The 26,572-nt window shown below is 57.6% G+C and overlaps 1 long non-coding RNA gene and 2 pseudogenes across 3 annotated transcripts; 1 reads left to right on the top strand and 2 right to left on the bottom strand.

Moving 5' to 3' along the window:
- The window catches only part of LOC138102438 (zinc finger protein 850-like), a 385,524-nt pseudogene that overhangs the window by 228,705 nt on the left and 130,247 nt on the right, over positions 1-26,572 (top strand).
- Positions 240-25,832, bottom strand: LOC138102448 (zinc finger protein 420-like; annotated as a pseudogene).
- Positions 20,318-23,268, bottom strand: LOC138102449 (uncharacterized). Of its 3 annotated transcripts, none has more exons than XR_011147416.1 (4): positions 22,260-23,268; positions 21,956-22,037; positions 21,662-21,854; positions 20,318-21,267 (listed from the first exon to the last, which is right to left on the bottom strand). It is a non-coding gene; the product is annotated as an uncharacterized lncRNA (long non-coding RNA). The 3 variants fall into 3 exon arrangements; XR_011147415.1 differs by having other exon boundaries at positions 21,662-21,851; XR_011147414.1 differs by having other exon boundaries at positions 21,662-22,037.

Below are 26,572 nucleotides of genomic sequence, written 5' to 3'. Positions count from 1 at the left end.
CCTCCTCCAGCGGGGATGTCCCGTAAACGGGGGACCCCCACAAGCCCCTCACAACCCCCAGGGCTGGGCTGGCCCTGCCTGGATGCCGGGAGACACCAAAACCGCTCTGTCCCTGCCCTCTGCTACTGCACAGGGACAGCAAATACAAGGAAAGGCCCAGGAGCTGAGAGAAGGACCGGGAGAGATCCCGCCTCGAGCACCGGCACGGGTACAACACACCCAGCCTGGGCACAGGGAGGGAATTTATTACCAACCAAATCCCAGCAGCACAAGGAGAAGGCAAAGAAATCTCTCCAACACCTTCCCCCCACCCAGCAGGGATCACCCGGAACGGGGTCACCAGGGCTCTGCCCCACGGGGGTCACTGGGGATCATCCAACGCCGATCCTCCCACGGGGGATGGAGCTGGAGCAGCGCACGAAGCTCTTCCCGCACTCGGGGCACTCGCAGGGCTTCCCTTAGTGGTGCCTCCGTTGGTGTTGGATCAAGTGAGAGCTCTGTGAGAAGCCCTTCCCACACTGGGGACACTCGTAGGGCCTCTCCCCAGTGTGGATGCGCCGGTGCCTGATGAGGTGGGAGTTTTGATTGAAGCCTTTCCCACAGTCGGGGCAGCGGAAGGGCCTCTCATCCGTGTGAATGCGCTGATGTCTGAGGAGATCGGAGCTGGTCGGAAACCTCTTCCCACACTCAGAACACTCGTAGGGCCTCTCCCCAGTGTGGATGCGCTGGTGTGTCCACAGGCTGGAGCTCTGGCGGAAGCTCTTCCCACATTCTAAGCACTGATAGGGCCATTCCCTGGTGTGGACCACCTGGTGCTGGATCAGGCAAAAGATGCTGGAGAAGCTCTTCCCACACTTGGGACACTTGTAGGGCCTTTCCCCAGTGTGGATCCTCTGGTGTTTTCTCAGGCTGCAGCTCTGGCTGAAGCTCTTCCCACACTCCCCACACTCATAGGGCTTTTCCCCAGTGTGGATCCTCTGGTGTTTTCTCAGGCTGCAGCTCCGGCTGAAGCCCTTCCCACATTCCCCGCACTGATAGGGCCTTTCCCCAGTGTGGATCCTCTGGTGTACCCTCAGTGTGCAGCTCCACCTGACGCCCTTCCCACATTCCAAGCACTTGTGGGGCTTCTCCCCACCCTGAGGCTTCTCCCCCAACACCAAGCTCTGCCTGGATTTCCGGCCACCTTCCCAGCCCAGGGGGGCTCTTTCCTCCTTGGATCTCTCTGGGCTGCGTTTGCAGCCCCTCCTCGTGCGGCATCTCCGGGGCTTTTCCTCCTCCTCCATCCACCAATGCCTTGGGAATGACAAATCCTGGTTTGAGAGGAGAAACAAGGGGTGAGTACCTTGGGATGGGGGTTCCTTCGGCCCAAGGCCATCACCAGGCATCTTGCGTCTGTAAAAACCTACAAAACACCAAGATTCAGCACAAAAGTCCCACAAACATCAAGACACAGACCAAAAACTCCCAAAACATCAAGATTCAGACAAAACCCCCTCCAAAATATAAACATTCAGCCCCCACAAAAAAACCAAAGCACCAACATGGAAACCAAGAAACCTCAGAAACACCAAGATTCAGGCACGGGAAAATCATGGATCACCCTCCCTGATCACCTGCTGGATGGGGGGGGACAACGCTCCTGGGGCTGGGGGGAGGCTGCAGATACAGCGAGTGCTGGAACCTTGCGGTGCCTCCTCTTCCCGCTCCTCCTCCTCCTGAATCCCTACTCTTCCTCACAGTCCTCTTCCTCACACTACTCCTTCTCCTGCAGAATCCCACCTGCTGCTCCCACGGCCATCGTTTCACCATTCTGGTCTCCAGCCCTGCTGCTCCAGCCTTTCTCCTGCTCCCCCCAGGCCCAGCACCCAGCCCTGGCTCGCTCTGCCCCCCAGAGCTCTCGGATCGCACAGCACGAGCAGCGATGCAGCTGCGGCAGCTCGGGCTGGGGCAGCGCTGGGCTCTCGGCCGCTCCTGCCCGCACTCGGCCCCCGCCGCAGCCACTTCTGCCAGCACAGCACGGCCCGGCCCGGCCTTGGCGCTCCCCCCCTCCCACCTCCCCAAATTCCCCTGGCGGGGGGCGCCAAGGCCGGGCCACACGTGGGCTCCAGCTGGGGAGCGCCGGGCGCTGCGGCTCTGCCTGGCAACTGCTGAGTCACCAGCGCCGCGCCTTCTGATTGGCTGAGCGCTGCCTGAGGGCCGCGCCTGCACCAAGGGGGGACACCCTGCTCCAGGGGGGATGTCCCGAAAACCGGGCACCCCCAGCGAACCAACAACACCAACGCCTCCTTACAAACACATGCTCTGAATCTGCTCGGACACAGCCACACGCACTTGCACACAAGCAAGTGACAGCACAAACCAGCAGCTCCACAAAATGGCACTGACTGACACACACTGCTGCTCAGCCAAGCTCCTGCTCAATTCCTCAACTTCCAGAACAACAACAAAGCCGGAACAGAACCATGGACATCGTTTCCTAATCAAAAGGGGACAATGCTGAGGCAGTTTGCACATTCTCCCAGAGCTAATTAAGGACATGGAAACCCAGCAGGGTAAAAAAGGAAGTCGAGAAGGGGTCTCAGCAACAGGGGACGGATGGTGTTGGTGTGCTGGGAAGGGATTGGTTGAAGGGAGTGTGCAGGAATATGGTTAAGGCAAACAGCAGCAGGAGGAATCTATGTGATAAGAAAGGAAAAGGAAGATGAAAAAGAGGAAGAGAAAAAAGTGAGGACTGGGATGCTCTTCAGCACCATCTTATCCTCAAAAATTGCCAGCTGATCCAGATCCTCCGTATCCCTGGTTTTCAGGACTGGGAAACAAAGAAGCTCAGGATAAGGGTGTTTCTCTGTGGTGGGGAGCAGCAGGACAGGGCAGCACGGGCTGGGGGCCTGTGGGGAGCTGCGGGGCCGGGCCGGGGCTGTGGGGCAGCCGGGGCTCAGCGCCGGGCACTGCCCGACCCCAACACCCCCCGGGCAGGGCCGGCAGTGGCCCCCGGCTCCCAGGAGGCTGCGGGATGTGGAAGGATCAGGATTTTCTTTTATCGATCTTGTTTGGGTCACTGGAGAAACGAATGATTTTGCAGAAAGCTCAGCAGCTGTCAGAGGATGAGCACCCACAGGCACTGAGGGGGCTGCAGGAGAGGCACAAGAAGCCCCTGCAGCACTTGGCCAGAAAGGCTCAGCAGGGCAATGCAAGAAGGGATGAGCAAAAGGCCAAGGTGAAGGCAAAGGCCATGGCAGAGTTTCTACAGCCCCCCAGGGATGAAGCGCAGGGCCCAAGGGGGCCCCAGCACCCAGGGGACGGCGGCGGCCACAAGCACCTGGCACAGGCATTGCCCTCCTCGGCACGGCAGAGCCCACCCAAACAGCCCCTGGCAAGGAATCAGGGGTCCATCTGCAGGCCAGAAGGACACTGCAAGCACAGACAGCAGCGCCCTCAGCACCAGCAAGTCCACCCCACATGGACATGGATTGTCAGGGCTGGCAGAGCTCCCAGCAGACCAGGGACCCACCGCACCAGAGCCCTTGAGAACATTCAGGGCGCGTCTGGATCGAGACGAGGCCGCTCCTGATGGACACAGGGGCTCTCAATCCACTCAGAATCTGACACCTAAGGGGGGAAATTGTCAAGAAGTTCTTTCATTATCCAGGGAATAAGTGGGAAAGATGAGCAGGTGTGTTTTATTCAACCACTATCAGTAGATGTGGGGGATGGGTTTGAAACGCATCAATTTCTGTTTGTTCCTAATTGTGATTATAATTTACTGGGAAGGCATTTGGTGGCTGAAGTGGGAATGCAAATTAACATTGTCAAAGGAGATACAGAGGCTAATGCTGCTGGACCTTTGTGTCAAATGTCTGCAAAGGCCTCTGCTGAAGGGAACCCAGAAGTGTGGGCAGCCCCAGGGAAATAGGGAAAATCAGATATGGAGCCTCTCCAAATTCCTCTGAAGCATCCAGGACAAGTAGTGTCTAAAAGCAATACCCTGTTCCAAGGGAGGCAAGGAAGGGGTTACAGCCTCTTACTGAGTCCCTGCTAAAGGCAGCGCTTCTGGAGCCAGGCATCTCTCCCTACAACTCTCCTCTCCTGCCAGGCAAGAAACCCCATCATGGACACCAGAAGGAAAGTACAATTTTCAAGGCTTCAAAAGCAGATTAACTGAGCCTCCTGCCCTGGCCCTCCCAGACAGGGAAAAACCATTTGAATTGCATGTGGATGTTAATCAGGGCCATGCCAAAGGAATTCCTGGGCTTAAATGTTTCACCCAGTGGCCAGAGAGTGGCCTCATTGTCTGCAGAATTGTGCAGCCCCGGCTTTAATGGGAACTGAGGCCTGAAAACTGACAGCAGCAGAATCTCTCATTGTTCAAGCCTGGCATCAAGGTAAAGCTTTGTTAACCAAAGGAGCCTCTAAATGGATGAGCAGCGCTGGGTTCTTACAGAATGAAACTTGTTGGATGGAACAGGAGGATTCAGAGTTGAGGACAGGGCAAGGGTTGAACCCAGCCTCCTGTTTGAACGGCCCTGGACACGGGGCTGGCAAGAAACCCATGGCTGCAGTCAAGTGACAGAGCTCCAGAGCCGGCCTAGGAGAGATTTACCAGACATTCCCAGGCCTGAGGGAGAAAAGGTGTTTAGGGATGGGTCTGCAAGGGCAGCAGAAGGGAAAAGAGTGACAAGACACGCTGCTCTTAAGGAAAGGGAAGGAGACAAAGCGCAGCTCAGCGCCCGCATGCTCAGCTCAAAGGGCCGAGCTGGGGGTGCCTGGAAGAGCCTGGCACTGAAATGCCCTGAGCAGGAAGGCTTCAATATCTTCTGCTAACAGCATGGCAGCTCACAGCGGGGCAGAAGCATTTCCAACTGCTTCAGCAATCCCTGCCTCAGTTCTTAAGGCATGTTTGGAACAAACAATTCCAAGAGATGGGATTGTGGAAGCAATAGACTCAGACAGGGGAACTCATTTTACAGGAAAGATCCTTCAGGCCATTCTGGCTGCTTTAGGAACACAGTGGGACCTCCAAACGCCCTGGCACCCCCAGAGTTCGGGTCGGGTAGAAAGAATGAATGGGGAAATAAAGAAACACCTTCTGAAGCTGCTGGGAGAAACCAAGATGCCACGGGTACGGCTGCTGCCATTGGCTTTGGCAAGAAGAGGAGCCAGACTCAGGGCAGATATTCAATTATCTCCCCTGGAACTGATGTTTCCAATTCCCCACCCGGATCATTCCCGACTTAGTGGGGGTGGAGATAAGGGATGTCTGTTTCAAGCAGTCTGTGGCCAGAATCCTGTCTCTTCTGAAAGCTCTTCCACAGGAAGCTCGGCTGGCACAGACCCTGCCTTGGGACTTTGCTGCCCAAACATCCAACCAGGACATCGGGTCCTGCCTGAGGAGTGCAAAGAAGCACCACTGGTGGCCAAGGGCGTGGCCCATTCCAAGTGTCCCCGAGCACAGAAACAGCCGCCAGCACAGCTGAACACGGGGGGACCCCTCAGCCTCGCCTCAAGCTCTCGGAAGCCCCGCGGATTTGCACTCCCCGGCTGCAGGAGGAGCAGGCCAGGCCGCCACTGCCCCTGCACAGAAGGGGCCGCAGCAGCAGCCAGGGCTCCACAGCGGGGCAAGCCCCGGGGGCTGCCCACAGATCCTCTGCTGAAATTGTCTGGCTGGGCACCTCCTCTGGCATCTCCAGGCACTGGGGGCCAATCCTCGCTGGCACCGGGCGAGCTTCAGAGCTTTCTGTGCCTGCACTCGCCACAGCTGCTGCGGGAGACAGCGGGAGAATTCCACTCTGGCTCTCAGTTACACTCACACTCTGGGCTGGGCGGGATTCGATTGCTGGAAAATATACCAAGTTCAGAATTGTTTTAAAAGTTTATTTCTCTACTCAGGCTTGCTTTGCCTCTGCCTTGGCGAAAGGAATTTTAAAGTGTTTCTTAAGGGATGTTACAGCACTCAGCAGAGATGAGCTTAACATCTCAACAGACTGGGAACAGCCCAAAAGATACCCAAAAGATAACGCCCATCAACAAAACATCAACGCCCATCAGCAAACATCAAGGAACAGCTACCCCAGACACTGCCCCCGGCACAGCTGGAGACCCCTGCTCTGGAAAAGGCTGAGAAGGAAATCAAGGAGTGTGGACCTAATGAACATCAGAGGCCAAGCAGTCCGGGGCCAATAGGAAACCAAATACTAAGAACTACCCAACTTGGAACCAATGAACATTAAACCTACGGATTTCGATGGGTTTAGACTGCATCAAGGTGAGGAAAAATAGACTAAAACTCGTGTGCCATGGAATGATTTTCTCTGCACACCCGGGCTCTGTGTGGATGAAATGATTTCTGTTGCACATCCTGGCCACAATGAAGTAATGCCTTGATCCTCTAACACTAAAAAGGTCGTTGGAGAGTTTTTGTTCTTCCCGCAGTTTCTGTGACAGGATTACACCATTAGAATGTTCTTTCTTAATAATTCTACTTTGATATTGTCAGTTGGGTTTGGGCCAGGGGTGTGAGAGTCAATTTTTAGTCTGAGGAGAAGAAGCAGCAAAAATCTTTACTGCTTTGGATTTTTCTGTGTATGTGTGTGCGTGTCTGTTAGTGATGGCAGAATTTTGGAATCGGTTTCTCGATGTTCACCTGTAGGCTGCACTTTGCAAAACTGGAAGAGCTTTAAAACTGACCCTTTTCCTCATAAACAGTTAAAAAATATTTTTTAAAAAAGGGGAAAAAAAAGCCGCTTTTGGGGGGGCCCATAGGTGAGCCACCTGATGGTTGCCCTGGAAGAGAAGCTTCCTTCCAGGCAGCCAGCAGAGGAGCTTTAGAAATGCAAATTAACTCTGCTGCGGGAAGTGTGCACAATGTCCCAGGCTCTCCTTGCCTGCCAGAGGAATTGGGCTGATTCCCTCTGCCCCTCACCCCAAGCTCTGCCTCCCTGCACAGACGGAATTTGCATCGCTAAAGGCAGAGCCCACACTGAGCATCTCGGACTCTGCAACAGAAATCCCTGAAGCTGCAAAGGAAAACAGCAAACGGAGAATGTTGGGGGAACTTCACTCACAAAAGCGGGGGGGAATCATCCCTCTCCCCACTCCAACATCTGCTGGCACTGTCTGGGTTATACAGGGTGCGTTTGACCACTGGGCTGCTTTTGCTGCCACAAGGTCAGCGAAATCACTTGGGAATCCAAGGATGTGATGATTTAATCAGAGAAAAGAGGTCAATTGATGCATCCCTGGCATTTCTGGGAGCACCCAAAAATGGGGAAAAGATGAACGGCCACCAGAACAAATCCTACAACACCATGGAGCAGCCCCTGGGAACCCAAACGAATTCATACCAGGTGCCAGAGAACCCAGTGATCATTTCAAGGCATTATTACATTACAAGCTGTCCTCCAAATCATAACCAAGCACACAGCTCCAGCTCCTGACCTTCTCACCCACCAATCCACTCCCATGAGCAACGCCACATTTCACCCTGGGGTGGCATCAGATCCTCTTTCAGCAGAAGGACCAGGAGGTTGTGGAAAATTAAAGGACTCAAAGTGCTCTTGGCAAAGAGATGGCCAAGGAAAAGTGGGGAAACAGAGAACAAAGGAAATAAAACTTCACAGAGCCATGAATATCGGATGTTCTACAAAGTGGGGGTGCACATTAAGGGGCACATGCAGCAGGCGCATCGGGAAGTCTGTACCTTCCAAGGACCTCAGCCAAGGGGGAAAGGGACACGGAGATGCGGCCGCGGAAATCGGCATAAAAAGGAGGCTGCGTCCTCCAACACTTGGACAGAGCCCACGGGAAATGCCCCGTGGCCTCTCCCTTGCTCCAGGAATAAAGTTCCTTTTACAGGACTCCTCCGGCTCCTCTGGGGACACAAACCTCTGGCCACGGGAACTTTCCCGCACACTCCCGCCGACGGGGCAGCCACCTCTGTCCTACCCACAGCAGCCGGGACGAGCCAGCGCTGCTCCGGCACCGGCTCCTGCCGAGGCATCAGCGGCAAGGAGAGCGCGGGCAGCCGCTCCCGCAGCGCCCTCACGCCAGGGCGAACACGGCGCCCACACGGCACAACGAACCCGCCCCAGCCCCCTGCCGCCCCCTCCGCCCGCAGCCAGCGCCGAGCCCCGCCAGAACCGAGCGCGGCTCCCACCTGCGCTGGGGCCGCCTCCGAGCTCCGCCGCCGCCTCACTGGGCTCCGGCCGCCGCCGCCGCTCCCGGGCCCGCACAGACGCTCCGCCAATGGCGCCTCTGCTGCGCCACGGCCGCCCTGCCGGCGGCTCCGGGCCCGGGCTGCTCCCCGCTCCGACCAATCAGCGCGCCAGAACCACGACTGACGGCAGCACCGCCCAATCGCAGCGAGGGGCGGGCTCTGCACACGGCCCAGCCTCGCCCCGCGCTCCCAGCGCCCCCCGGGCTGCGTGAGGGGAAAGCCGCAGCTGAGGAACAGCCCTGGAACGGGCCCGGCCCGAGCCGCCATTCAGCTGGGAAGGGAAACAAAGCTCTCCGCTGCTCCCGGCCCGACTTGCCCAGCCCTGCGTGTTGGCTGCCTCCTGCTCCTTGGGAAGCCCTGCAGCCTCCCGACTCCCGCCCCTAATTCGGAGCATCAGTGCATGGCTTTGATTTCTCCCAAAAAGGGAAAACCGCCCCAAACCCCTTTGGCTGAGTGCACGAGGGGAGAGATTTGTGGCACAAAACTCCCAAAGTCGTTTATACCCAGCTTAGGAAGAACAACCCAAGCCAAGCGGAGGTGGGACCCCCCAGCAGCGCCTCTCTGCCGCCCCAGCTGAAGCCCTCGCTGGCTGCTCCAGGCGGGATGGGCAGACTGGGAGCACTGGGAAGGGGCCCCGGCTCGGGCCGCAGCCCCCGGGGCAGCCCCACGGCAGCTCCAAGGCTCCGCCAGCCGGGATGGAACGTGGGAGGGGGAGCAGGGCAAGGGCCGGGGCTGTCGGTGCCCAGGGGACACAAGGGACAGCGGGGGCACTTCACAAGCATTGCATGCAAAAGATAAAATCATAAGGAAGACAAAAGCAACAGCAACCGTGGCCCCATAGCCCAGGGCCACACAGGAACGTGTCCCATTGGAGTGGGGGGACTCTGGCCCGATGCCAGGCACCCACCACAGCCGCTCTCTCCCTGCCCTCCACAGCCAGACAGGGGACAGAAAATTTAACCAAGGGCTCATGAGCTGAGATGAGGACTGGGAGAGATCCCTCATCAAACACCGTCACAGGAAAAACAGGCTCAAAACTGGAGATATGAATTGAATTTATTGCTAACAAACTCAGAGTAGGATAATGAGAAGAAGACTTTTAAAAACACCTTTCCCCCACACCTCCCTCCTTCCAGTTTTACCTCCTCTAGCAGGGATGTCCCACAAACAGGGAACCCCCACATGCCCCTCCCAACCCCCAGGGCTGGGCTGGCCCTGCCTGGATGCCGGGAGACACCAAAACCGCTCTGTCCCTGCCCTCTGCTACTGCACAGGGACAGGAAATACAAGGAAAGGCCCAGGAGCTGAGAGAAGGACTGGGAGAGATCCCGCCCCGAGCACCGGCATGGGCACAACAGAGCCAGCCTGGGCACAGGGAGGGAATTTATTCCCAACCAAATCCCAGCAGCACAAGGAGAAGGCAAAGAAATCTCTCCAACACCTTCCCCCCACCCAGCGGGGATCACCCAGAACGGGGGTCACCAGGGCTCTGCCCCACGGGGGTCACTGGGGATCATCCAACGCCGATCCTCCCACGGGGGATGGAGCTGGAGCAGCGCACGAAGCTCTTCCCGCACTCGGGGCACTCGCAGGGCTTCCCTTAGCGGTGCCTCCGTTGGTGTTGGGTCAAGGCAGAGCTGCTGGAGAAGCTCTTCCCACACTGGGGACACTCGTAGGGCCTCTCCCCAGTGTGGATGCGCTGGTGGGTGATGAGGGTGGAGTTGCGTTTGAAGCCCTTCCCACAGTCAGGGCAGCGGAAGGGCCTCTCCTCTCTGTGAATCCGCTGGTGCACAAGGAGATTGGAGCTGGTGTGAAACCTCTTCCCACACTCAGAACACTCGTAGGGCCTCTCCCCGGTGTGGATCATCTGATGTTCAGTCAGGTTGGAGCTCCACCAGAAGCTCTTCCCACATTCCCCACATTCATGTGGTCGTCCCAAGGTGTGGATCACCTGGTGTTTCATCAGGTGGGGCCTCTGCCTGAAGCTCTTCCCACATTTCCCACACTCGTAGGGCTTTTCCCCAGTGTGGATCCTCTGGTGTTCCCTCAGCTGGGAGCTGTCTCTGAAGCTCATCCCGCATTCCCCACACTCATAGGGCCTCTCCCCAGTGTGGATCCTTTGGTGGATGACCAGGTGGGATCTCTGCCTAAAGCTCTTCCCACATTCCCCACACTCATAGGGCTTTTCCCCAGTGTGGATCCTCTGGTGTGCCCTCAGCTGAGATTTGTAGCTGAAGCCCTTCCCACATTCCAAGCACTTGTGGGGCTTCTCCCCACACTGAAGCTTCTCCCCCAGCTCCGAGCTCCGCCTGGATTTCCGGCCGCCTTCCCGGCACAGGGGGGCTCTTTCCTCCTTGGATCTCTCTGGGCTGCGTTTGCAGCCCCTCCTCGTGCCGCATCTCCGGGGCTTTTCCTCCTCCTCCATCCGGCCACGCCTTGGGAATGACAAATCCTGGATTGGGGGGAAAAACAAGGGGTGAGTGCCTTGGGCTGGGGGTTCCTCCTGCCCAGGTCCATCTCTAGGAGTCTCCAGGGCTTTTGTGTCTGTAAAAACCCCAAACCACCACAATTCAGCCCAAAAAACCCTCCCAGCACTTCCCCCTCTCTGATCTCTCCACTTTGGTGTTCTGGGGCTCTCCTTTCCCTGGCCTCATTGGGGTCCCTTGGTTCCTGGGTTTCTCCCCTCTCTGGGGTCCTGCTCAGGGATGATCCAGGGATTTTAGGGGTCCCAGGGGTCCCTTCTCCCCTGATTCTCTGCTCCAGGCTTACAGCGATCCCAGGGGTCCCCCCTTATCCAGCCTCACCCCCTCTCCAGGCTGCCGGGGGTCCCCCAGCTCTGGAATTGCCCCTCTCCCCTCACCCCACCCCAGGCTCCTGGCGTTCCCCTCCACCGCTCTCCTGGGGGGGGCCCAAGACCGATTTCCCCCTCCCACCCCAGCACCGGGACGGAGCCCCCAAAATATCCCCCGCAGGGGCATTTGTGGCTCAGCTTTGGGGTCCTGCAGGATCCAAACATCGCCCCCCCCCTCCCCCGCCCCAAAATGAAACCCTCCCAGGGACCCACAAAGAGATTTGGGGCTCCATTCCAGAAGCTGTGAGCTCCAAACACCCCCCAAGAGAAAACGCCGCCTGGGGACCCCGTCACGATCTGCTAATACAAGCAGGGGTTGTGATGGTTCATTTATCGATCTCAGAGTGTAAAAGGACACAAGGGATTTCAGTTTTAATCAGAACAGTGCACCTTTATTAAGTGCCCACAGCACGGTAATGTGATAGAGGAGAGAAAGGGAGAGAGATAAAGAAAACAAAGTAAAAAGAGTAGAGAGGAAGGGGGTGGGGGGGAATAGCTACCAACGGATGAGACGAAGTCCTCGTGGTCTCCTGCCAATAGATTTGTCTTCTTTCCGTGGGGAGATCTCGTCTCGGTTAATTTAGAAAGTCCCTTTACAGCCCTTTTCAGAAGCAAGGGGCAGCTGGCCAAGAGCTGGGGAAACCTACAGCCGTTGTTATGGGGCCCGTTGCTTTGGGAAGCAGGTACAGGACAGGTGTACAGGACAGGTCATTCCTTTCCGCTTCAGCGCAGTCCTTCCCGCCTGGGCAGCGAGAACGGCGCAGTCCATTGTGACCTGCATCAATTTCCAGACACTCCACCTCAGCCAGGCCAGGCCTCCTGTGTTCAGTCTCTGTCCCTGGCGATGATCGTGAGGCAGATGAGGGATCTTCGGACCGTCTCTTACAGAGCCCCCGAGAGATTTGGGGCGAGCTCCCCCTCCCCGCTCACCTGCGGGATGCTCCCGGGGCTGCAGCGGACAGAGCGGGCTCCGACCCCGCGCTTCCCCTGCTGCTTTTCCTCTTCCTGCTCCTCCTCTGCCTCTCTCGCTCCTCTTCCTCCGGCTCCACCTCCCCCGCCTCCTCCTCCATCTCTCCTCCCGCTCCTCCTCCTTCCTAATCCCGCCTCCTTCTCCTCCTCTCTCCGGGCCCTTCTCCCGCTCCTTCCTCATCATCTGGGGATTTTTTGGGGGAAGGGCGTTGTCCCAATCTCCTGTTTTTTCAGGGTTGTTCTCCTTTCCCGCAATTTTTGGGGTTTGCAGTGGCCAAACTCCTCTTTTCCCATGATTTTAGGGCTCTGGGTTTTCCTCAACTGCCCTGTTCCCAGGATTTTGGAGGGTGCTGGGAGTGCCCCCCCCCCCCGATTCCAGGATTTTTAGAGACTGACAGTACTCAAACTCCTCCTTTTCCACCACTTTGGGGTCTGGGAGTGCTCAAACCCTCCTTTTCCTGACATTTTGGGGGTCTGGGAGTCTAAAAACCCCCCTATGTCCAGGATTTGGGGAACTGGATGTTCCCACATCCTCTTTTTCCAGGATTTTGGGAGGTTGAGGACGCCCAAACTCATCTTCTTCCAGGATTTCGGGGGTTTTGGTGTTCCCTAACCCCTCTGGTTCCCTGGATTTTGGGCTTTATGTGTTCCCCAACCCCCCTGTTCCTGGGATTTTCAGTGGTGGCAGTGCCCCAAATCCCCTTTTCCAGCATTTTAACTCCTGGAGTTGCTCAGTCCCAGATATCCAGGAGCTCAGGTGCACTCCAAGATGGGGATGAAGATGTCCAGGGGCTCAGCTGTGCCAAAAATGAGGCCTCAGCTGAGGGCGTTCTCTGCTTGGCTGAGCGCTGCCTGAGGGCTGGGGCAGCAGCAATGGGGGGCACACCCTCCTCCAGCGGGGACATCCCGCAAACGGGGGACCCCCACAAGCCCCTCACAACCCCCGGGGCTGGGCTGGCCCTGCCTGGATGCCGGGAGACACCAAAACCGCTCTGTCCCTGCCCTCTGCTACTGCACAGGGACAGGAAATACAAGGAAAGGTCCAGGAGCTGAGAGAAGGAGCGGGAGAGATCCCGCCCCGAGCACCGGCACGGGCACAACACACCCAGCCTGGGCACAGGGAGGGAATTTATTCCCAACCAAATCCCAGCAGCACAAGGAGAAGGCAAAGAAATCTCTCCAACACCTTCCCCCCACCCAGCGGGGATCACCCAGAACGGGGGTCACCAGGGCTCTGCCCCACGGGGGTCACTGGGGATCATCCAACGCCGATCCTCCCACGGGGGATGGAGCTGGAGCAGCGCACGAAGCTCTTCCCGCACTCGGGGCACTCGCAGGGCTTCCCTTAGCGGTGCCTCCGTTGGTGTTGGGTCAAGGCAGAGCTGCTGGAGAAGCTCTTCCCACACTGGGGACACTCATAGGGCCTCTCCCCGGTGTGGATGCACCAGTGGAGGGTGAGGTGGGAGCTCTTTTGGGGGGACTTTTTCTGTGGGATTTCAGAGTTTAATGCAACCGGGTGTTTGCAGTAGCCAAACTCCTCTTTTCCCATGATTTTAGGGCTCTGGGTTTTCCTCAACTGCCCTGTTCCCAGGATTTTGGAGGGTGCTGAGAGTGCCCAGACCCCCCCTGATCCCAGGAGTTTTAGAGACTGAGGGTACTCAAACTTCTTTTTTCCACCTTTTTGAGGCTCTGGGAGTGCTCAACCCCCCTTTTCCTGGAATTTTGGGGGTATGGGAGTGTCAAAACCCCCCCGTCTTGGGGTGACTTTATGATGTGTATCCCATATTGCTGCCCTCTGCCCAGAAATTAATTCTTGTGCCTTTCTGTACCGGTTTGGCCAAATTTAGAAATATATCCTCTGAGAGAAGGCACAACCACCCCTCCCCCACCAGGTTCAGGAAAAAAAAAATTTTCCTCGAAGGAAAGTGAAGAAGATAAAACTATTTATTTAACAAACACACGGGAAAGGAAAATGAGGTTAAATGGTAAAATCTTTCGCTGTGGAGGAAAAACCTGGGATAGCGTTAGAGTCCTCCCTTTGGTCTCCTCGGAGCTGGGGCTTGGCCCAGGGCCAGGCCCTCTGTGCCCGATGAAAAGTCCTCCCGATGTGCTCTGAGGTTGAAAGCAGTGCAGTAGCAAAGGGAGAAAATCCAGAATTCTAGAGAAGGAAAAGCAAAGTCCAACTCTCAGTCTCTCTCTCCGGAGAACCAGAAACTGAAAACAACTGGCCAAAAGCTGACTGGAACACAGCAAGCCGGGTGCTTCCTCGCTCCCCTGCCGCAGCTGGGGAAAAAAAAACAACCTCCTATCTTTATGTGACCTTGAACAAGCTGCAAACTGCTTTGAGAAAGTTTTGGTCAGTTTTTTTTTCCTTCCCCCTCTCAGGCCCAGTTTAGAGGCATAGAAAGGCACAAAAAATTAATTTCTGGGCATAGGCAGCGATATGGGATACACATCATAAGGTCACCCCAAGACACTTTCTATGCCTCTAAACTGAGCCTGAGAGGGGGAAGGAAAAACTGAGCAAAACTTCCCAAAGCAGTTTGCAGCTTGTTCAAGGTCACAGAGAGATAGAGATTACTTTTTCAGCTGTGTCAGGAGAGCGAGAGGGAAGGGAAGCACCCGGCTTGCTTTTCTTTCCAGCCACCTTTCAGCAGTTTTTTTCCTCAGTTTTTTGAATGTTTGTTTTTTCTGGGACTTTTTTCTTTTTTCCCTTTTCTCTCTGCTGGACAGTTTCAACATCAGAATACATTGGGAGGACTTTCCATAGAGGCCTTGGCCCTGGAGGTGGGCCCACCACCCTGTCCCAGCTCCAAGGAGGGGGAGAGAGAGATCTACGGAAGGACTCTGAAATTTTCCCAGGTTTCTCTCAGCAGATCAAGAGGTTTTATTATTTAGCATTATTATCCTTTCCATATTTGTTTGTTAAATAAAGAGGTTTTATCTCTTTCCGTTTCCTTTGAGGAAAATTCATTTTTTCCTGAACCTGGTGGGTGAGGGGTGGTTGTGCCTTCTCTCAGAGGATGTATTTCTAAATTTGAGGAAACCGGCACACAGGAGACCCCCATGGAAGGAAGAACAGGAACGGCTCGTTACAAACACATGCTCTGAATCTGCTCGGACACAGCCACACGCACTTGCACACAAGCAAGTGACAGCACAAACCAGCAGCTCCACAAAATGGCACTGACTGACACACACTGCTGCTCAGCCAAGCTCCTGCTCAGTTCCTCAACTTCCAGAACAACAACAAAGCCTGAACAGAACCATGGACATCGTTTCCCAAACAAAAGGGGACAATGTTGAGGCAGTTTGCACATTCTCCCAGAGCTAATTAAGGACATGGACACCCAGCAGGGGTAAAAAGGGAAGTTGAGAAGGGGTCTCAGCAACAGGGGACGGATGGTGTTGGTGTGCTGGGAAGGGATTGGTTGAAGGGAGTGTGCAGGAATATGGTTAAGGCAAACAGCAGCAGGAGGAATCTATGTGGTAAGAAAGGAAAAGGAAGATGGGAAAGAGGAGGAAGAGAAAAAAGTGAGGACTGGGATGCTTTTCAGCACCATCTTATCCTCAGCATTTGCCAGCTGATCCAGATCTTTTGTACCCCACGTTCCAGGACAGGAAAGAAAAAGAAGCTCAGGATTTCAGGGGTTTTCTCTGTGGTGGGGAGCAGCAGGACAGGGCAGCACGGGCTGGGGGCCTGTGGGGAGCTGTGGGGCCGGGCCGGGGCTGTGGGGCAGCCGGGGCTCAGCGCCGGGCACTGCCTGACCCCAACACCCCCCGGGCAGGGCCGGCAGTGGCCCCCGGCCCCCAGGAGGCTGCGGGATGTGGAAGGATCAGGATTTTCTTTCATTGATCTTGTTTGGTCACTGGAGAAACGAATGATTTTGCAGAAAGCTCAGCAGCTGTCAGAGGATGAGCACCCACGGGCACTGAGGGGGCTGCAGGAGAGGCACAAGAAGCCCCTGCAGCACTTGGCCAGAAAGGCTCAGCAGGGCAATGCAAGAAGGGATGAGCAAAAGGCCAAGGTGAAGGCAAAGGCCATGGCAGAGTTTCTACAGCCCCCCAGGGATGAAGCGCAGGGCCCAAGGGGGCCCCAGCACCCAGGGGACGGCGGCGGCCACAAGCACCTGGCACAGGCATTGCCCTCCTCGGCACGGCAGAGCCCACCCAAACAGCCCCTGGCAAGGAATCAGGGGTCCATCTGCAGGCCAGAAGGACACTGCAAGCACAGACAGCAGCACCCTCAGCACCAGCAAGTCCACCCCACATGGACATGGATTGTCAGGGCTGGCAGAGCTCCCAGCAGACCAGGGACCCACTGCACCAGAGCCCTTGAGAACATTCAGGGCGCGTCTGGATCGAGACGAGGCCGCTCCTGATGGACACAGGGGCCTCTCGATCCACTCAGAATCTGACACCTAAGGGGGGAAATTGTCAAGAAGTTCTTTCATTATCCAGGCAATAAGTGGGAAAGATGAGCAGGGGTGTTTTATTCAACCACTATCAGTAGATGTGGGGGATGGGTTTGAAACGCATCAATTTCTGTTTGTTCCTAATTCTGATTGTAATTTACTGGGAAGGCATTTGGTGGCTGAAGTGGGAATGCAAATTCATATTGTAAAAGGAGATACAGAGGCTAATGCTGCTGGACCTTTGTGTCAAATGTCTGCAAAGTCCTCTGCTGAAGGGAACCCAGAAGTGTGGGCAGCCCCAGGGAAATAGGGAAAATCAGATATGGAGCCTCTCCAAATTCCTCTGAAGCATCCAGGACAAGTGGTGTCTAAAAGCAATACCCTGTTCCAAGGGAGGCAAGGAAGGGGTTACAGCCTCTTACTGAGTCCCTGCTAAAGGCAGCGCTTCTGGAGCCAGGCATCTCTCCCTACAACTCTCCTCTCCTGCCAGGCAAGAAACCCCATCATGGACACCAGATGGAAAGTACAATTTTCAAGGCTTCAAAAGCAGATTAACTGAGCCTCCTGCCCTGGCCCTCCCACACAGGGAAAAACCATTTGAATTGCATGTGGATGTTAATCAGGGCCATGCCAAAGGAATTCCTGGGCTCAAATGTTTCACCCAGTGGCCAGAGAGTGGCCTCATTGTCTGCAGAATTGTGCAGCCCCGGCTTTAATGGGAACTGAGGCCTGAAAACTGACAGCAGCAGAATCTCTGTTCAAGCCTGGCATCAAGGTAAAGCTTTGTTAACCAAAGGAGCCTCTAAATGGATGAGCAGCGCTGGGTTCTTACAGAATGAAACTTGTTGGATGGAACAGGAGGATTCAGAGTTGAGGACAGGGCAAGGGTTGAACCCAGCCTCCTGTTTGAACGGCCCTGGACACGGGGCTGGCAAGAAACCCATGGCTGCAGTCAAGTGACAGAGCTCCAGAGCCGGCCTAGGAGAGATTTACCAGACATTCCCTGGCCTGAGGGAGAAAAGGTGTTTAGGGATGGGTCTGCAAGGGCAGCAGAAGGGAAAAGAGTGACAAGACACGCTGCTCTTAAGGAAAGGGAATGAGACAAAGCGCAGCTCAGCGCCCGCATGCTCAGCTCAAAGGGCCAAGCTGGGGGTGCCTGGAAGAGCCTGGCACTGAAATGCCCTGAGCAGGAAGGCTTCAATATCTTCTGCTAACAGCATGGCAGCTCACAGCGGGGCAGAAGCATTTCCAACTGCTTCAGCAATCCCTGCATCAGTTCTTAAGGCATGTTTGGAACAAACAATTCCAAGAGATGGGATTGTGGAAGCAATAGACTCAGACAGGGGAACTCATTTTACAGGAAAGATCCTTCAGGCCGTTCTGGCTGCTTTAGGAACACAGTGGGACCTCCCAGCGCCCTGGCACCCCCAGAGTTCGGGTCGGGTGGAAAGAATGAATGGGGAAATAAAGAAACACCTTCTGAAGCTGCTGGAAGAAACCAAGATGCCACGGGTACGGCTGCTGCCATTGGCTTTGGCAAGAAGAAGAGCCAGACCCAGGCCAGATATTCAATTATCTCCCCGGGCATCCATGTTTCGAATTCCTTACTAAAGCAAACGGAGAATGTTGGGAGAACTTCACTCACAAAAGCGGGGGGGAATCATCCCTCTCCCCACTGCAACATCTGCTGGCACTCTCTGGGTTATACAGGGTGCGTTTGACCACTGGGCTGCTTTTGCTGCAACAAGTTCAGCGAAATCACTTGGGAATTCAAGGATGTGATGATTTAATCAGAGAAAAGAGGTCAATTGATGCATCCCTGGCATTTTTGGGAGCACCCAAAAATGGGGAAAAGATGAACGGCCACCAGAACAAATCCTACAACACCATGGAGCAGCCCCTGGGAACCCAAACAAATTCATACCAGGTGCCAGAGAACCCAGTGATCATTTCAAGGCATCATTAGATTACAAGCTGTCCTCCAAATCATAACCAAGCACACAGCTCCAGCTCCTGACCTTCTCACCCACCAATCCACTCCCATGAGCAACGCCACATTTCACCCTGGGATGGCATCAGATTCTCTTTCAGCAGAAGGACCAGGAGGTTGTGGAAAATTAAAGGACTCAAAGTGCTCTTGGCAAAGAGATGGCCAAGGAAAAGTGGTGAAACAGAGAACAAAGGAAAGAAGAAAGCAGCTCATGTACCGCTCCAAACATGGAAAGGACAGGATTGGGACACGTTTTCGTGGTTCCCTGGCAGACCATGGGTTAAACGAATGCTGTTTCTCCTCTCAGGTGCTACAGCAACTCTCATCTTTTTACCATGCACCACACCTTGCTCAGTGAAGCTCATTCAGCAGGGGATCAAGGGCATGCAGATGGCAGCCAGGCCTCCTGACCCAGAATCGGCCACAAAAGGACACAGAATGAGGTCACTGAGAATAATCCCAAAACCAAAGAAGGCCCAGGAAAAACAGATTAAGGCATTTTTAAAGTTTGTAAAGAGAAGAACTGAGAAAATAAGAAGAATTAAAAGGAAAAAATTGAACGTGTCTTTAGAAACAGATGGTATGAATCCCATTGGAGATAGGGCCAGGGACTTGGAGATAAGGAACTAACGACAGAAACGATAAATTTCAGAAGATGTTACTAATTGTCACGAACTGCTGCTCAGCCAAGGTCCTGCGAAATTCCTGAACTTCCCGAAGAAGAACAAAGACTTAACAGAGCCATGAATATCGGATGTTATACAAAGTGGGGGTGCACATTAAGGGGCACATGCAGCAGGCGCATCGGGAAGTCTGTACCTTCCAAGGACCTCAGCCACTGGGGAAAGGGACACGGAGATGCGGCCGGCGAAATCGGCATAAAAAGGAGGCTGCGTCCTCCAACACTTGGACAGAGCCCACGGGAAATGCCCCGTGGCCTCTCCCTTGGTCCAGGAATAAAGTTCCTTTTACAGGACTCCTCCGGCTCCTCTGGGGACACAAACCTCTGGCCACGGGAACTTTCCCGCACACTCCCGCCGACGGGGCAGCCACCTCTGTCCTACCCACAGCAGCCGGGACGAGCCAGCGCTGCTCCGGCACCGGCTCCTGCCGAGGCAGCAGCGGCAAGGAGAGCGCGGGCAGCCGCTCCCGCAGCGCCCTCACGCCAGGGCGAACACGGCGCCCACACGGCACAACGAACCCGCCCCAGCCCCCTGCCGCCCCCTCCGCCCGCAGCCAGCGCCGAGCCCCGCCAGAACCGAGCGCGGCTCCCACCTGCGCTGGGGCCGCCTCCGAGCTCCGCCGCCGCCTCACCGGGCTCCGGCCGCCGCCGCCGCTCCCGGGCCCGCACAGACGCTCCGCCAATGGCGCCTCTGCTGCGCCACGGCCGCCCTGCCGGCGGCTCCGGGCCCGGGCTGCTCCCCGCTCCGACCAATCAGCGCGCCAGAACCACGACTGACGGCAGCACCGCCCAATCGCAGCGAGGGGCGGGCTCTGCACACGGCCCAGCCTCGCCCCGCGCTCCCAGCGCCCCCCGGGCTGCGTGAGGGGAAAGCCGCAGCTGAGGAACAGCCCTGGAACGGGCCCGGCCCGAGCCGCCATTCAGCTGGGAAGGGAAACAAAGCTCTCCGCTGCTCCCGGCCCGACTTGCCCAGCCCTGCGTGTTGGCTGCCTCCGGCTCCTTGGGAAGCCCTGCGGCCTCCCGACTCCCGCCCCTAATTCGGAGCATCAGTGCATGGCTTTGATTTCCCCGAGAAAGGGGAAGCCGCCCCAAACCCCTTTGGCTGAGTGCACGAGGGGAGAGATTTGTGGCACAAAACTCCCAAAGTCGTTTATGCCCAGCTTGGGAAGAACAACCCAAGCCAAGCGGAGGTGGGACCCCCCAGCAGCGCCTCTCTGCCGCCCCAGCTGAAGCCCTCGCTGGCTGCTCCAGGCGGGATGGGCAGACTGGGAGCACTGGGAAGGGGCCCCGGCTCGGGCCGCAGCCCCCGGGGCAGCCCCACGGCAGCTCCAAGGCTCCGCCAGCCGGGATGGAACGTGGGAGGGGGAGCAGGGCAAGGGCCGGGGCTGTCGGTGCCCAGGGGACACAAGGGACAGCGGGGGCACTTCACAAGCATTGCATGCAAAAGTAACAGAATAATTGGGTGAACAACCACAACAACAACATTGGCCCTGTGAGTGCTGGTGGAGGTCACACAAGGCCATTTCATAGACTCAGAATCTTCGGAGCTGGAAGGAACCCACAAGGATCGTGGAGTCCAACTCTAAAGGGACTGGCCCCTGTGGGGTCAAATCACAACCTTGGCATCACTGGCAGCGTGCCCCAACCAAGCGCACATTCCTGTGGAAGCCCAGGTTTTACACCTATATTCATCTATATCCATATCTATCTATATCTATCCATCGATCTACAGGGTTACTCTAGAAATACGTGGCGTTACAGAAACAGGATCAGTTCTGGGATGGTCCAAGAAGGAGCAAGAAAGCCCCAGCCCCAGCGCAGGCAGCCACACATCAGCTTCCACATCATCTCCTCTTCCTGCAGCTTCATCTCCTGGACACCAGGCACTGAGGTGACCCTGCAAAGTGGCACCGAGGTGACCCTGAGAGCCAGTGCAAGGCAGACGCTGCGGCTGAGGAAGGACATCCCCGAGCTGGGGGGGAAGAGGCGAAGCTGAGCCTGCCCAGCAGGGAGAAGGTCCTCTCTGCATCCCCTGCCACAGGGCAGTTTGGGCCCTGCTGCAGATACGGCCGCGGATTTGAGCAGGTCCCGCTCCTGAGTTTACCCTCTCCAAGGAACGCACACTCTGCATCGCCCAGGACCTCGACCCTGCAAGGAGGAGCAGAGGCAGCGCTGGCAGCACAGGGGGACACGTTGTGCCCCCGTGCCCCCCAGGCCCTGCCCGGCTCCCCGGGACTCATGAGGAGCTGAAGCTGCTGCCGTCCCCCCCAGGGCAGCCCCTGGCCCCGTCTGGGCAGCCCGAGGCAGGGATGTGCGCTCCCACAGAGGGGAAGGGGAACTCCTGGGAAGGAGAGGAGTGGCAGTGGGAGCTGCCCCAGCCCCTCGGGGGGACGCACGCCCAGGGCTCCCCCGCACCCCGGGGCTCCTTCCCTGCGAGGCCCTGGGGCAGGGCTGCACCCCCGACCCACGAGCACCGAGCCCGGCCCAGGAGCCCCCCAGGCTCCCCTCTGCCACCCCACAGCCCCCACGGCCCCTCACTCACCATTTCCTCATCCTTGAGCACGGCCAGGGAGGCCCCGAGCTCGGAGCACCGAGCCTGACCCTGACCCCAGGTCCCCTGATCCCTCGAGAGGAAGTCACAGACCCCGTGGTACCTGGCCCAGCCCTTGGGACAGGCCAGCAGCACCGGAGCCGCAGGTGCAACTGGGGGAACTGGAGTTTTACCACATTTCCTGCTGGACAGCGAAGGGGAGAAGGTCCGAGGATCGCCCTGCACAGGCAGCGGGGACCCCGCTCTGCCCCGGGGGCTGGGCCGAGGCAGCTGCCCCTCCCTTACCTGACTGCACAGCCAAGGCCACCCCCAAAGCCAGGAGCAGCAGAATCAGCAGGGTGACAGGGATGGGATCTGAACCACTCACCTGGAGCGGGAAAGAGCCGCTGGAGGCACTGGCCAGGGCCAGGGGACAGCCTGTGGCAGGAGAACTGCCCAGGGCTGGGGGCAGCCGGGGGCGTTGGGCCCGGCCACTGCAAACCACGAGGCTTCTCCCAGAGCCCTGGGAACAGCCACAGCCCTGCCGGCCCTGTGCTCCTGGGCTGACACTGCCCCTCCTTACAGGCCACAGCGCTGGCCCTGCACTCACCCAGGAATCCTCCAAGGGTTCTTTTCTGGATGTCCCCGGTTCCTGATGCGTCCTGGGGATCCAGGGCTTCATTCACAACCCCGCGAACGGAGCAGAATTCCCTCTCCTCCAGCCCACAGCCGGCACCTCCCCGCTCAGTGCAACCAGCACCTTGCTCCCGAGGCATCAGCAGTGCTGAAAAACCCTTTCGCAGGAGCCTCAGGAACAGTTTTACCACCACGGCGATGGCCGGTTGGAAGGACCTCGATGAGAGGCCCCGGCTGGTTCCGGCCCTGCGGGAGCCCCAGGCTCAGGAGGGCGGTGCCGGCTCAGTCCTGCCCTTCCCCGCCTGTGCCCTTCCTGCAGCTTGGTGGCGACAGAGGAGCTGTGGTCGTGTGGCTGCTGTAACCGAGCCCAAAGCAACTCCCCCAGAGCGGAGCCTCCACCTTCAGCAGACGCTGCCAGGACAGACAGAAAGCTCTCAGCTTCTGGGCTCTGCTTACCAAGGGAACAGCTCCATCCCCACCTGCCCGGCTATTCCCGTTCTGGCACTGTGCCGATTCTAAAAGTAACATATTTTGGGCACAGATATGGAATACAATAATGCTGTGCCTTACCCATGACAAAAATTGATAAAATAATAAGAAACATAACAGTAGCAGCAGCATTGGCACCGTAACAGTGCCGGGGGTCACACAAGGACAGTTCACTGAATCACAGAATCCTCTGAGTTGGACGGGACCCACAAGGGTCACCGAGTCCAGCTCTTAAAAGAACGGCCCACGTCGGGATTGAACCACAACCTTGGCATTATTGGCACCGTGCTCCTGAATCAGGGGGATGGGGAAGCAGAGATAAAATGATTTACTAAGAATTGGTTTGTTAGAAGCAATGCATACAGATTGCCCAACACTTATTGTGCCTACCAAAGCAGGATGAGAAGATATGAGACTATTGATAAAGGGAAGGAATCTTGACCAAAGATCCTGTTTTTAACCTAAAGCTAACTCAAACCAGTCTTGAAGTTTGGACTTAGTTTGGACATAAAGAGCACGCGCAGGGTGGAAAGGTGAAAAGTTCAAGATGAGGAAGACCCTTTACTTCATCTGAGGAAGACTCTTATTTCATCTCGGAGACCCCTGCCCACGACCACCAGACAACACTGCACAAGCACAATGCGGATGTAAATGACTTTTGGGCTCATTGTAATACGAAGCAAAGCTGGACGGGGCTAGGTGATGAATATGTATAGGCGGATTGGGGAAACTCAATGAATATGGAACTTGTAACCCGATAAATACCGAGCTGAATGCAGCTGTCGGCACGCATGGCTTTGGAGGAGCGATCCCCCGTGTGTCCCAGCGCTGGAATAAACACTCCTGCTGTACCACTTCTTCCAGTAGTGGAGTCTTTCCCGCTCATCACTCCAGCCGAGGCATCAGCGGCAAGGAGAGCGCGGGCAGCCGCTCCCGCAGCGCCCTCACGCCAGGGCGAACACGGCGCCCACACGGCACAACGAACCCGCCCCAGCCCCCTGCCGCCCCCTCCGCCCGCAGCCAGCGCCGAGCCCCGCCAGAACCGAGCGCTGAACTCACTCGCGGCTCCGCCGTGGTTGCCGTCCCCTTAAACCAGCTCTCCTCTGCTCCGTTCCGACCAGCGACGAACAAGGACTGACGGCGAAAGCTGCCCATCGGGCGCTGGCCCGTTCTTCTCTTCCCTGCCCTCTCGGGTCTCGCAGCGTCACCGGCCCGAGCTCAACCCGCCCGGGGCCGGCTCGAACCTTCCCCCGCCGGGGCGAGCAGCTCCCGCAGCCTCCTCAGCCCCGGAGCCCTCGCAGCCCCCGCTCTTTCGGGCCGTTCCCGCCGCCCGCAGCGAGGGGCGCGGGGGCTCCTCCTGAACTCCCCTGCCCTCGGTCCCTCCTGGGCACGGCCGGGCATTAGCCCGGCTCCCGGGGCTGTCCCGGCACCGGCTGCTGCCACAGGGCACGGCGTTGCTGTAGAGTTTGTTGTTAAACCCAACAACAGATCTGGGGCGGGGTTCAAGCCTAGAAACCCTCGGGGAGCCCTCGGGAGCTCGGAGCAGCACGAGGGGCTTAAGGATCCCCCAAGACCTCCAAGCAGCAGCTCTGCAGCCCAGAATGGAGATGATTCCAGACCCCACGGTCCATCCCGGCGTTGGAGATGTGAGAGCGGAGCAGGCGTGGAGCTGCTGGATGGAGCTTCCAGCCCCTGTCGGATCCACCGGGGTACGACAGTCAGTGATGGGCGTCTGTCGGGGCTCGGTGTCTGTCAGCGTTTGCAATCCACGTGGATAAGCCGAGTCCACACTGGCAGCGATCCCCACCGACACCTGCTCTCTCTCCTCTTTTTCCATGACAGATTTTGTGCTGCTTCCTTTCACCTTAATGACCTGGAAAGCAAAATCCACAGCTGGCCCACGGCCATCCCTGCTGCCTTCCACGTCTCCAGCCTTGATCCTCCGTCCGCTCCCTGCCAGCTCGGAGGAAGGAGATTTCACCCACTGGCACCACGTCCCTCCTCTCACTGTGTCCCATTTTGCCCAGTTGGTATTTCTGTAACTGCCTGCGAGCGCAGCCGGACCCTCCCTGCGGCTGGTTAATGCTGGAGTGAATTATTGCAGCGATTACCGGGCTGGGCTGGGCCTGGCTGGGTGCCCGGTGCCACCAAACCCGCTCTGTCACTGCCCCCCTCAACCTGGGCACGGAACAGAACACAGCAGGAAAGGCGGCAGGGTCAGGACAAGAGTAGGGAAAGATCACTCATGGAAATAACAGACTCGACTTGGGGAAACGAATTGGATTTATTATCAAAGAAATCACAGCAGGAGAATGAAAAGTGAAAAGCATCCTAAAAGTAACACCTTCCCCCGACCTCTGCCTCCTTCCCGAGCTTCCCTTTATCCCCGATTCCCTCGCTCCTCCGCACCCAGGGGCAGAGGGGCTGGGGGTCACAGGAATCCTTGTCCTGCTCCAGCCTGGGGTCCCTGCCGCGGGACACAGTCCCTCAGGAACAGGCTGCTCCAGCGGGGATCCCCCACGGGCTCACGAGTCCCGCCAGGAGCCACTTCCACGGCTCTGCAGGGGCTTCCCACGGGCTCGGGGCCTCTCTCAGGCATCCCCTGCTCCGGCCCGGGCTCCTGCCGGGGCTGCAGGTGGGTCCCTGCACCATCCCGGACTCACCCGCAGTTCCCAGCGCCCTCAGCTCCCGGTCACACGGAGTTCCGGGCGGTTCAGGGCTGCAGCGGTTCTGTGGCCTCCAGCCCGGGCCGGGCCCAGCGCCAAGAACGCTCCTCAGCCGAGGTTTCCGGGAAATGGCGGAGTGCGGGGAAAGGGAGGGGGCTCCGTGCCGTGTGCAGAGCCCGCCCCTCGCTGCGATTGGGCGGTGCTGCCGTCAGTCGTGGTTCTGGCGCGCTGATTGGTCGGAGCGGGGAGCAGCCCGGGCCCGGAGCCGCCGGCAGGGCGGCCGTGGCGCAGCAGAGGCGCCATTGGCGGAGCGTCTGTGCGGGCCCGGGAGCGGCGGCGGCGGCCGGAGCCCGGTGAGGCGGCGGCGGAGCTCGGAGGCGGCCCCAGCGCAGCGTCCGCGGGCGGGGCAGCCACCTCTGTCCTACCCACAGCAGCCAGGACGAGCCAGCGCTGCTCCGGCACCGGCTCCTGCCGAGGCAGCAGCGGCAAGGAGAGCGCGGGCAGCCGCTCCCGCAGCGCCCTCACGCCAGGGCGAACACGGCGCCCACACGGCACAACGAACCCGCCCCAGCCCCCTGCCGCCCCCTCCGCCCGCAGCCAGCGCCGAGCCCCGCCAGAACCGAGCGCGGCTCCCACCTGCGCTGGGGCCGCCTCCGAGCTCCGCCGCCGCCTCAGCGGCTGTTCCCAGTCACCCCCAGTATGATCCCGATCACTCCCAGCATGTTCCAAGTCACTCCCAATAGGATCCCAGTTGCCCCCAACATGATCCCAGTTTCTCCCAGTCATGCCCAGTATGGTTCATTTCACTCAGTAAGAGTTCAGTGTGGCCCCAGTCACTTCCAGTATGAACCCAGTCATATCTTCTATGATGCCTTTTGCCCCCATTGTGGCCCCAGTTGCTCCCAGTATGAGTCTGGTCACCCCCAGTATGATCCCAGTAGCTTCCAGACACTCCCATTATGAATCTGGTTTGATCCCTGTCACCCCCAGTATTATGCCAGTCACTCCAACATGACCCTGTCACTCCCAGTATGGTCCCAGTACGACCCCAGCATGCACCAGCTGCTCCCAGGATGATCCCAGCTGCCCCTTGCATTTTTCCAATTGTGCCCTTTCACCACCACTGTGGTTC

Source organism: Aphelocoma coerulescens, unplaced genomic scaffold, assembly GCF_041296385.1.
Source record: "Aphelocoma coerulescens isolate FSJ_1873_10779 unplaced genomic scaffold, UR_Acoe_1.0 HiC_scaffold_75, whole genome shotgun sequence".
NCBI lineage: Eukaryota > Metazoa > Chordata > Aves > Passeriformes > Corvidae > Aphelocoma > Aphelocoma coerulescens.
Note: the sequence above shows the minus strand (reverse complement) of the source record. Positions and strands in the feature narration are given on the sequence as shown.